Source organism: Chanodichthys erythropterus, chromosome 3 (genome assembly GCF_024489055.1).
Source record: "Chanodichthys erythropterus isolate Z2021 chromosome 3, ASM2448905v1, whole genome shotgun sequence".
Taxonomy (NCBI): domain Eukaryota; kingdom Metazoa; phylum Chordata; class Actinopteri; order Cypriniformes; family Xenocyprididae; genus Chanodichthys; species Chanodichthys erythropterus.
In genome coordinates this window covers 8,513,997-8,524,349 of record NC_090223.1, presented here as the reverse complement: position 1 = coordinate 8,524,349, position 10,353 = coordinate 8,513,997, and positions in this window count along the sequence as shown.

The window sequence follows — 10,353 nt, the reverse complement described above, 5'->3', positions numbered from 1 at the left end:
TTAATAACTTTTGAACCATAAGGGTTAGAAACAAAATTCTTTTTTTCTCTGATTCCTTGGCTCAAACCGAATCGATTGCATCCCTATGACGTCAACATGAATTTTCTGAAAAACATACTTTTTCGAACTCCTCCTAGGCCGTTACTCCGATTTTCATGAAAATTGAATCAGATCATCTTCAGACCATGCTGACAAAAAGTTATGGAATTCAAGTTGATTCCTCAAACCGTTTTCGAAAAACTCACGAACGAATTGTACGTAGTGCTTGCGAAAACAGAAGTAAGGCTGTATCTCCGCAACGCTTTATTGTATTCAGACCAAACTTGGTACATGTCATCACAAGCATGACCTGAGGTACCATGCAGTGTTTCGGCGCAGCGCCACCTACTGGTGCGGAGATATGAAATTAATTTTTGCTTATAACTTCTGATGGGTTTGTCCAAAAATCATAAATTTGATAAATTTGATCTCGTTGGATTCAGGGAATCATACCGAGTCGAATGATATCCAATTTTCTCACTTCGACCATTTTGGCCGTCGGCCATTTTGAATTTTGTGCTAAAATGCTGTATTTTACGAACGCATTAACATATCTTTACAAAACTCGGTATGGGTCATCAGCACAATGCCCTGAAGGAGTCTGACCACCTTGTGGTCAAAAGTTATAACAACATTTACAAAAATGCTAATAACTTTTGACTGTATTAACCGATTGTAATGAAACTTGTCTCAGTGGATTCCTTGGGTCATGCCGAGAACAAAGATATCAAATTTGCCATAGTCAGCTAAACGTCCTGTCCGCCATATTGTTTTTCTTTAAAAACCTACTTTTTCGAACTCCTCCTAGACCATTGCTCCGATTTTCACCAAAATTGAACCGTGTCATCTTCAGACCATGCCGACAAAAAGTTATGGATTTCAAGTCGATATGTCAAACGGTTTTCGTATACCAGAGCAAAGAATTTAAGGCATGATGCAAAAACGACTCTTGAAGATGTATCTCTGCAATGCTTTATCATATTCAGACCAAACTTGGTACATGTCATCACAAGCATGACCTGAGGCACCATGCAGTGTTTCGGCGCAGCGCCACCTACTGGTGCGGAGATATGAAAAATTGTTATTTTTGCTTATAACTTCTGATGGTTTTATCCAAAAATCATAAATTTGGTCTCGCTGGATTCGGGGAATCCTGCCGAGTCGAATGATATCCAATTTTCCTACTTCGGTCATTTTGGCCGTCGGCCATTTTGAATTATGTGTTAAAATGCTGTATTTTATGAACGCATTAGCGTATCATTACCAAACTCGGTATGGGTCATCAGGATGAAGCCCTGAAGGAGCCTGACGTTTCGGCAGTGCGCCACCTTGTGGTCAAAAGTTATAACAAGATTTACAAAAATGCTAATAACTTCTGACTATATTTACCGATTGTAATGAAACTGGTCTCAGTAGATTCCTTGGGTGATGGTGAGAACATAGATATCAAATTTTCCATAGTTGGCAGAACTTCCTGTCCGCCGTATTGTTTTTCTTTAAAAACCTACTTTTTCGAACTCCTCCTAGACCGTTGCTCCAATCTTCACCAAAATTGAACCGTGTCATCTTCAGACCATGCCGACAAAAAGTTATGGATTTCAAGTCGATAAGTCAAACCGTTTTCGTATACCGGAGCAAAGAATTTGAGATGTGATGCAAAAATTACCCTTGAAGCTGTATCTCTACAATGCTTTGACATATTTAGACCAAACTTGGTACATGTCACCACAAGCATGACCTGAGGCATTATACAGTGTTTCGGTGCAGCGCCACCTACTGGAGTGGAGATATGAAAAATTATTATTTTGCTCATAACTTCTGATGAGTTTGACCAAAATTCATTAATTTGGTATGGGTCATCAGGACAATGCCCTGAAGGAGCCTGAGAAGTTTCGGACCAGCGCCACCTCGTGGTCAAAAGTTATAACAAAATTTACAAAAATGCTAATAACTTTTGTCTATATTAACCAATTGTAATGAAACTGGTCTCTGTAGATTCCTTGGGTTATGCTGAGAACATAGATATCAAATTTGCCATAGTCAGCTAAACGTCCTGTCCGCCATATTGTTTTTCTTTAAAAACCTACTTTTCTAAAAAACTCCTCCTAGACCGTTGCTCCGATTTTCACCAAAATTGAACCGTGTCATCTTCAGACCATGCCGACAAAAAGTTATGGATTTCAACTCCATATGTCAAACCGTTTTTGTATACCAGAGCAAAGAATTTGAGGCATGATGCAAAACCCAGTCTTGAAGCTGTATCTCTACAATGCTTTGACATATTGACACCAAACTTTGCAAGTGTCATTGTCACCTCACTCTGACCATACCACATTAATTTGGTCACAGCGCCACCTATTGGTGGAATGTCATAAACCAGTAAATACTCATTTTTGATAATTTTTCAGCTCTTTTGCCTAAAATGATCTTAATAGGTCTTTAATTGCTCAATGTTGCATTTGGTCTGATGCTCACAGCCATGTTGGCTGGCTTCTTGTGCCGTTTTGTGCTTGGCCCCGTAATTGCTGCTTGCAGCTATATTTCATTAATTGTTAACGTTGAAATGTAGATTGTGTACATCATGTAGATGTTGCAATATTTTTAATAAAAAAAAATTAATTAATTAATTTTCTTTAAAACCCTTCAGATCTGAATTATGATCCACTGAGACAAAAAAAAATATCTACTTGATATTTCTTATAAATGATAAAAAAAAAAAAGAAAAAGATTTGTGCAAACTTGCAAATGTTTTTATTATATTTTTCTGTCCACTACAATGCACATCTGGGCTTAAGCAAGCAAAAATGTGTCATATTTTACCCATATTTATATCATCTAAGGTTCATACACAATCTATGAGCTTTAGCATTAAAGATTCTGTTACAAAAAGCAATGCAATAAGAATGCAGAAAAAACATGAGATAATATGAATTCTAAAAAAAAAGTTTTTATTATTTTTGTTGTTTGCAGTCGGTGAATAGGAATATATAGGTTCAGAGAATTTCTGTGTTGTTGCTGTTGTATGCACTCATTTCACAATGTTTCTGTTTTTCACTAAAACTATAATTATGAAAAACCTAATGACGGTTTATAATCCCAACATTGAAGACAAAAAAAAAAAAAAAAAAAAAAATCAGATATAGTGTCCATTTTGATGGACACCAAACAAAAAATCCTGTTTTTCAGCTTTGAAAGATCTTAAAATTAACTTTAATTATAATCACTTGATATAAAAAGATTATAATGGGTGCACTTTGATGATGATACCATGAACAAATCTGCATATAAAAGATAAAAAGGATCTGCTCCTCTTGTCTAGTTGTTTATGTTGTCTTTTATGATGCCTAAGGCTCAATTTAGTAATGAAGCATACTTTCATTGTGATTGGTAGATCAGGGACCAATCAATGACCAGGCAGTACTTATAATATAAAAACAAAAATCTTATTGGTTTAAACCAAAATCCATGTGAAGACCATTCCAATAGACTCATGGGCTGCGTTCAGCCCCTATAAAACGTTGCAAAACGTTTTTTAAACGGAAACGGTGGTGCGTTGAACACCCCTTTGTGATGATGTAACTATGGCAGCTGAGAAGGCCATTCTTTGTGTTCTTTTTGAAGAATTTTCGGAGCCTGATGAAGTCGGTATAAATACGTGTTTAATACTACAAAATACGCTCGATGTTACAGTCACTGCCCTTACCGTCCAGAATAAAAGAGAACACCCCAATCGAGTGAAGGGATTTGTGGAAACTTCAATTATTGTTATACAAAATTTGACTTGCACTTCATGATGAAAAGACAAACATTTCAGGTGAAGGATAATCCACTTCTTACCTCCGTGACTGTGTTGATCTATATTTTTTATTGTTTGTATTAGGCTTATCAATAGCTGATCTGTTGTTGTGCTATATATATGATATTGTAATATTTACCAACTATTCTCCTCTGATTATAGAAAAGTTTATTAAAGTTTCACATCACAATAAAATAGCAAAATATATAAGTAGCCCTATCCATTGTGCGAGCTGTCTCTTTAATACCGCGCGGTTTATATACATCTGGCCACTGATTGGGCTGACATTTCTGACACACCCACCAAACAAGAGAAAACTTATCTCAAACCTGTTGCACACCGTTGCAGACCGTTTCCAGGAAACATGTCGTTCAACCCGGAAAACGTAGCAAAACGTTGCGCACCGGTTTGAGCTTGAACGTGCCCATGGTCTGAAGGGGATAATTAATTAATTAATTAATTAGATTAAGATGGAGAAGCTGGAAACCTTTTACTAATAAATAAATAAAATTTAATTAAATAAAAACATAGAAAAATCCATAAACTTTATATGAATGTTTAAGAGCTCTAAAACAAAAACTAAAAGTTGAATGTTTTGCCCTTAATTAATTTCTGTATGGTTCCATATTGTTCTTTGTGTAAATTAAAAATAAGATGTTATTTTGTCAATGTGTTATCAATCATCATCAATAGCAGACGAACCTTGTCATTGGCTGATTGCTGTAATGAGTTCATTTTCAATAGTATATAAATAGCACATAAACGTAGTTATTTTTTAAGCAGTGTTTGCTTGTGTTTGGGAATCTCTGGTAAGCATTTTGACAATGCTAATGTTATCTTAATGTGCAATTGCAGTGCTTTCACACAACCATCAGCTGATGTTTCAATTTCCATGTTTAATGTTTAGGATTAGGAGAAAAATTTAACTTATGTTTTTATCTCCTCTCACACATATACTTATTTATATAGAGTATTTATATTTATATTTGTCATATTTATATTTGTAGACTTTTATTTATAGGCTATTATCTATTTATGCAGAAATAAATGGATTTGAGTATGTATTAATGTTTTGTGTTTATTTATATATATTTGTTGCTTTTGCAAGTTTCGTGTTTGACTTTTCCACTTCTATTGAATTAGAGGATGAGTACATATAGGTCAGCATCCAATCAACCAAACAGTCTAAAATGTTGGTCTTTTTTTAGTGTACAAATTGGACAATGATAGGCTGATGTGAAGTAAAGACTTTTGTCCCCCTTTTTTACGTTTTAATTATCTGAATGATTATTTATCATTTTAAATGCAACTACTGATAGATATTTATCATTAGTTATTATTGTACTCAACCTAAATCCCTGCTTTTTTTTTTTTTTTTTTAATAGAAGTTGATAGAATGATTTATATTTTAGGGTACGGATTAATAGAATTCCAATAAACTCAGGTTTTTTGATTATGCAACAAAATGCATACATTTAAATAAGATGTTTGTTTTGTCAACCTTTTCAGTGGTTGAATTTAAACTAACTTAAAGATTTAAAAAATCAGTTTTGTCTCTCTCCGTTTATGATTTGCATAAAACCTATTTCATTTTTCATTTGAATCTTTATTATTAATTTTTTTTTATTCCAGAATCTGCACTTTCTCCACATTTGGAAAGGCAAGTGTTACAATAGACTTGCACACTACTTTTAAAAAATGCATTACTACTTAATCATTGTTTGCAATTGTTTTCTCACATATATATTCTAATGGAACAAGATGTGGTGTTTAAAGACATGTCAAATGATGATTGTTTACTTTCAAAGGCCCGGAGAACTTCAAAAAATGTACTAGAGATTGTGAGCAGCATTAAGATATTTGCACAACCTGGGACAAGTATAAAGGACTACAGTGTCCACAAAACAGCTGGCTTTTGGACCAATGTGTCCAAAGATTTGCAAGTACCCAATACACTTGCAAATCGCAAAAAAATTCTTCAGGCATCCCTGCTGCTTTTAAAGGTAATTTTTCATTAGGCTGACTTAAGAGTCAACCTGCTGAGCTATTTCAAGATATTATGTGCTTGTGAAGCATAGCATCAATATTGTCACATTGACAAAAGAACACTTAGGTTTGTGGAAAAGAACTTGCTGTTCCATGTGTTGTTTTTTTTTGTGTTTTTTTAAACGTATACCAGGTTCAACCGTTTTACATCTTGAGCTGTACTGTCATTAATCGTTTTCCCATATGTCAACCTCAAATACACAAATTCCTCTTTAGCCATTCTTTTAAGACATTTTACTAATTTATGTATTCATGAAGTGCTTTAGAAATGTCAGATTAAATATAAATTGTACTTTTATTCACTTTATTGAACAACATAAGGCCATTTTACTGTTGAATGGTCAGTAGTGAAAAGTAAGTTTACATTCATGAAGGAAGATTAATATGCACTAACACTGTAGTACTTGAGTTATACTTATTTGCTGACACTAATAGATTGATTCAAAAGTCACTGCTATGAAAACCAAAAACCATAAATGGATAAATGTAAATTGCATTGTTTAACCTTGCACTCTTTGATGTATATTCTATATATGTTTTACCCCCTGAAAATGTTCTGATAGGGTGAAGAAAGTCAATTGTCGTCTTCCCAAAATGAAGAGATTGAATGTGCCTCCCTCAAGCTGGTGAGGGTTTTTTTTTTTCTTTAATTTGCCTTAACTTTATCTGGCTAAGAATTGTTGTAGAGGTCTATTTGAGTCATTCTTTATTAACGTTTCCAGCCAAACTTTTTTTTACAGAAAAGTGAGAATAACTCAAAACTCCATTTAAATATTGAAATACAAGTGTGCACACACCTCTTGAACTGGTGACTTTTTTTCATTTGTTCTGTCCTGCATACAGTTTTAGAAATCACCCCTTTTTTTTCCCAGGACGTTTTGGAGAAGGGTGACAGTGTAGTCTGTAGTTCGTCAGATGGCGACCTTGAATCAAACTGTGCCACAAGTGAAAAGGTTAACTATACATTTCTATTAAATGTAACCATTCAAATCATTACACTATGACAAATGTAGGCAAGGCAATTTTATTTGTATAGCACATTTCATACACAATGGTAATTTAAAGTGCTTTACATAAAAAAGAATAATAAAAATAGAACATAAGGAATAGAAATAACAGTAAAAACAGAGAATTTTGCTATTTGGATGGAAGAGCTAGGAAGTCTCAGGGAGTTTGTTGTTGTTGTTGTTGTCGTCCATCAGAGTTGGATCTAAACGGATCTATTCATCAGAGCGGATCAGAATGGATCTTCCTCACACAACAGGACTGCTACCTGTTAAGGCACTTCAAACTGATAAACACAGTTTCAATCTCCCCTTTTGCCAAGACACCTCAAACTGCACCACACAGCCCTAATCCCCCTTCCGGAGATATCTTATCTATGCAACACAGTTCAAATTTACCCTTTGGAAATTTCCCCCTTTGGAAAGTGTCCTGACTGTAATCCAGAGATATCTTAACCATGCACTACAGCTTAAATTTCCCCATGGTTTGTCCCCTTATCCAATTTTACCAAATTTTAACCTAATCACTTTCTTCCTAATTCTCCCAGCTCTTTCAACCAGACAGCAGTATTTAAAATGCATTAAAAGTTAGAATAACAATATGATACATAAAAGATATAAAATACATTAAAAATGAAATAAAAACAGGAAAAGGAATTAAAAGAATAAAAAGATAATACGTATAAAATAAAGTGCAAACAGTTCGGACATAGCACAGTGCTCAATCAGCAAATGCATAGATAAAAAGATGTGTTTTGAGTCTGGATTTGAATGTGGCTACTGTTGCACATCTGATCTCTTCTGGAAGCTGGTTCCAGCTGCGGCTGGCGTAACAGCTAAAAGCAGACTCTTTGCTTTGAGTGAACCCTTGGTATTTCTAAATGACTTGATCCTGATGATCTGAGTGATCTGTTAGGTTTATATTCTATAAGCATATCTGCAATGTATTGAGGTCCTAGACCATTGAGTGATTTATAAACAAGTAACAGTACTTTAAAATCAATTCTAAATGCAACTGGAAGCCAGTGCAAGGACCTGAGGACTGGTGTGATGTGTTCATGTTTTCTGGTTCTGCTCAGAATCCTGGCAGCAGCATTCTGTACGAGCTGCAGCTGTCTTATGGTCTTTTTGGGAAGACCAGTGAGGAGCCCATTACAATAATCCACCCTGCTGGTGATGAAAGCATGAACAAGTTTCTCTAAGTCTTGACTGGAGACAAAGCATCTAATTCTTGCAATATTTTTGAGATGATAATATGCTGATTTAGTTATTGTCTTTACATGGCTACTGAAACTCAGATCTGACTCCAAATTCACACCAAGATTCCTGACTTGATTTTTAGTTGTTTGACCCCTAGAGTGAAGTTCACTTTGAGAACTTCATCTTTGTTTCCAAACGCAGCTGCAGTTTTCAGGGATTTTGGAAAAGTCCCAGAGAGAAGTGAGGCATTTACCACTTCTAGGAGATCTGCTTCTAAACAGTTAAACACACTTTTGAAAAAAGATGTGGGAAGTGTGTCAAGGGCGCAGGTTGATATTTTAAGGTGCTGTACTGTTTCTTCCAAAATTTTACTATCAATTGCTTTTCTGCATTGTCTTTTCATATTTTGCACTGCTGTTGAGTGTCTCCATGGTGATTTTTGTCTGCCACTTTTCTTCCTGACTTTCACAGGAGCAATGTTATCAATAATATTCTGTACTTTTGAGTTAAAAGAATCAAGGAGAAAATCAACAGAGTCTGCAGATATGCTTGGTGTTAAAGATATAGCCTTCATAAACAGAGCACTAGTATTCTCATTTAAGCATCGCTTTTTGACCGAGATAGATCTAGCTTCAACAGTCGGAGAGATCAATAAATCAAAGAAAATACAGAAATGATATGATAGTGCTACATCCTTAATGACAATGGATGAAATTTTTAGGACCCTTACTAATAATTAAATCTAGAGTGTGTCCACGATTGTGTGTAGGTCCATGTACATGTTGAGTCAGATCAAAAGTATTCAAAACAGTTATGATTTCTTTTGCCATATTGGATTCTGCATTTTCTACGTGGATGTTAAAGTCCCCAGTAATAGCAAAACAGTCAAACTCTGAGGAAATTGCTGACAACAGTTCTGTAAAGTCCTCCACAAAGGCTGGAGAGTATTTTGGAGGCCTGTAGATAACTATAAGTAGAATGCGAGGAGCACCTTTTAACACAATACCCAAGTATTCGAAAGACAAGTAATCACCAAATGACACTTGCTTGCAGTGATAGACATCTTTAAATAGAGCAGCAACACCTCCACCTCTCCTAACAGCTCTGCAGACACTCATAAAAGTAAAGTTAGGAGGGGCTGTTTCATTCAGGATTGTTGCACTGCAGCTGTCTTCAAGCCATGTTTCATTTAGAAGAATAAAATCTAGGTTGTTTGTGGTTATTAAGTCATTGACTAGAAGTGATTTATTTTTAAGTGAGCGGATGTTCAAAAGTGCTAACTTAACAGTCTTACTTTCTGTCTCTACAGTAATCTTAGTTTGACGTGTAATAGGTAGCAGATTAAATGGGTTTGCCAAACGGTTTGAGAAGGCCTTAGGCTTTCTATAACGTAATAAAACAGAAATAGAGAAAGCTACAGGCACACTGGTTTCCCGCTTGTTCTGTAAACATTTGATAAAGTCACTGTTATCATAGAGGGGACCCGAAACACATCACTGAGAGCTGTTATCGGTTGTTTTTGATTCACCTAGAACAGACGGAGGAGGTTGAGGGCCCTGGCGTTGTGGCAGGGGCCGAAGAGCTCTTGCAGGAGGAGGGGGAGGGTGAGCTGGGCCCACAGGCTTTGGTGGTTTCGGGGCTTGACGCTTTTTTGTTGATATCTGGGGGCTCGCAGGAAAAGAGTGGGAGAGTTTGGTTCCAGCATACACCACTTCCTCCATTTTCTCTGAGAAGCACAAAAGAGGGGATGCTGGAGAAAGGGATAACGTGTCCGGTGAGAGGGGCTGTTGCTCTGGTGTTACCGGAGGCTGTAATATGTTGTCCTGGCTTCCCTGGCTGTTTTCCCGAAAGTCGTCCTTGGGTGCTGAATCTTGGAGCAGTTCTAACACGTCACTGTCTCTCGCAGTGGTTGTTGTGGCTGCGTGGTGTTATCATTGACCTTGTGGGATGTGTCAACCGCATGTCCATTCAGATGCTGAAATGAAGTCCTGTGGTCAGTTGTACTCTGTCCAGGTGTGTTTGTGCCATTCAGGTTGAGTGGATTTGCACACACTGCTGAAGGATGATGGAGGCAGAAGTAGATATTGTCCTTTAGCACTCTTGAGCCCAGTTTGTTTGGGTGCAGGCCATCATGAGTGAACAGTTGTCTCTGACTCCAGAACAGATTGAAGTTGTCGATGAAATTCAGTCCTTTTAAGTTGCAGGTTTTTTTGCAGCCATGTGTTAAGACCAAGCAACCGTGTAAATCTATTTGTTCCTCTTGCTGGG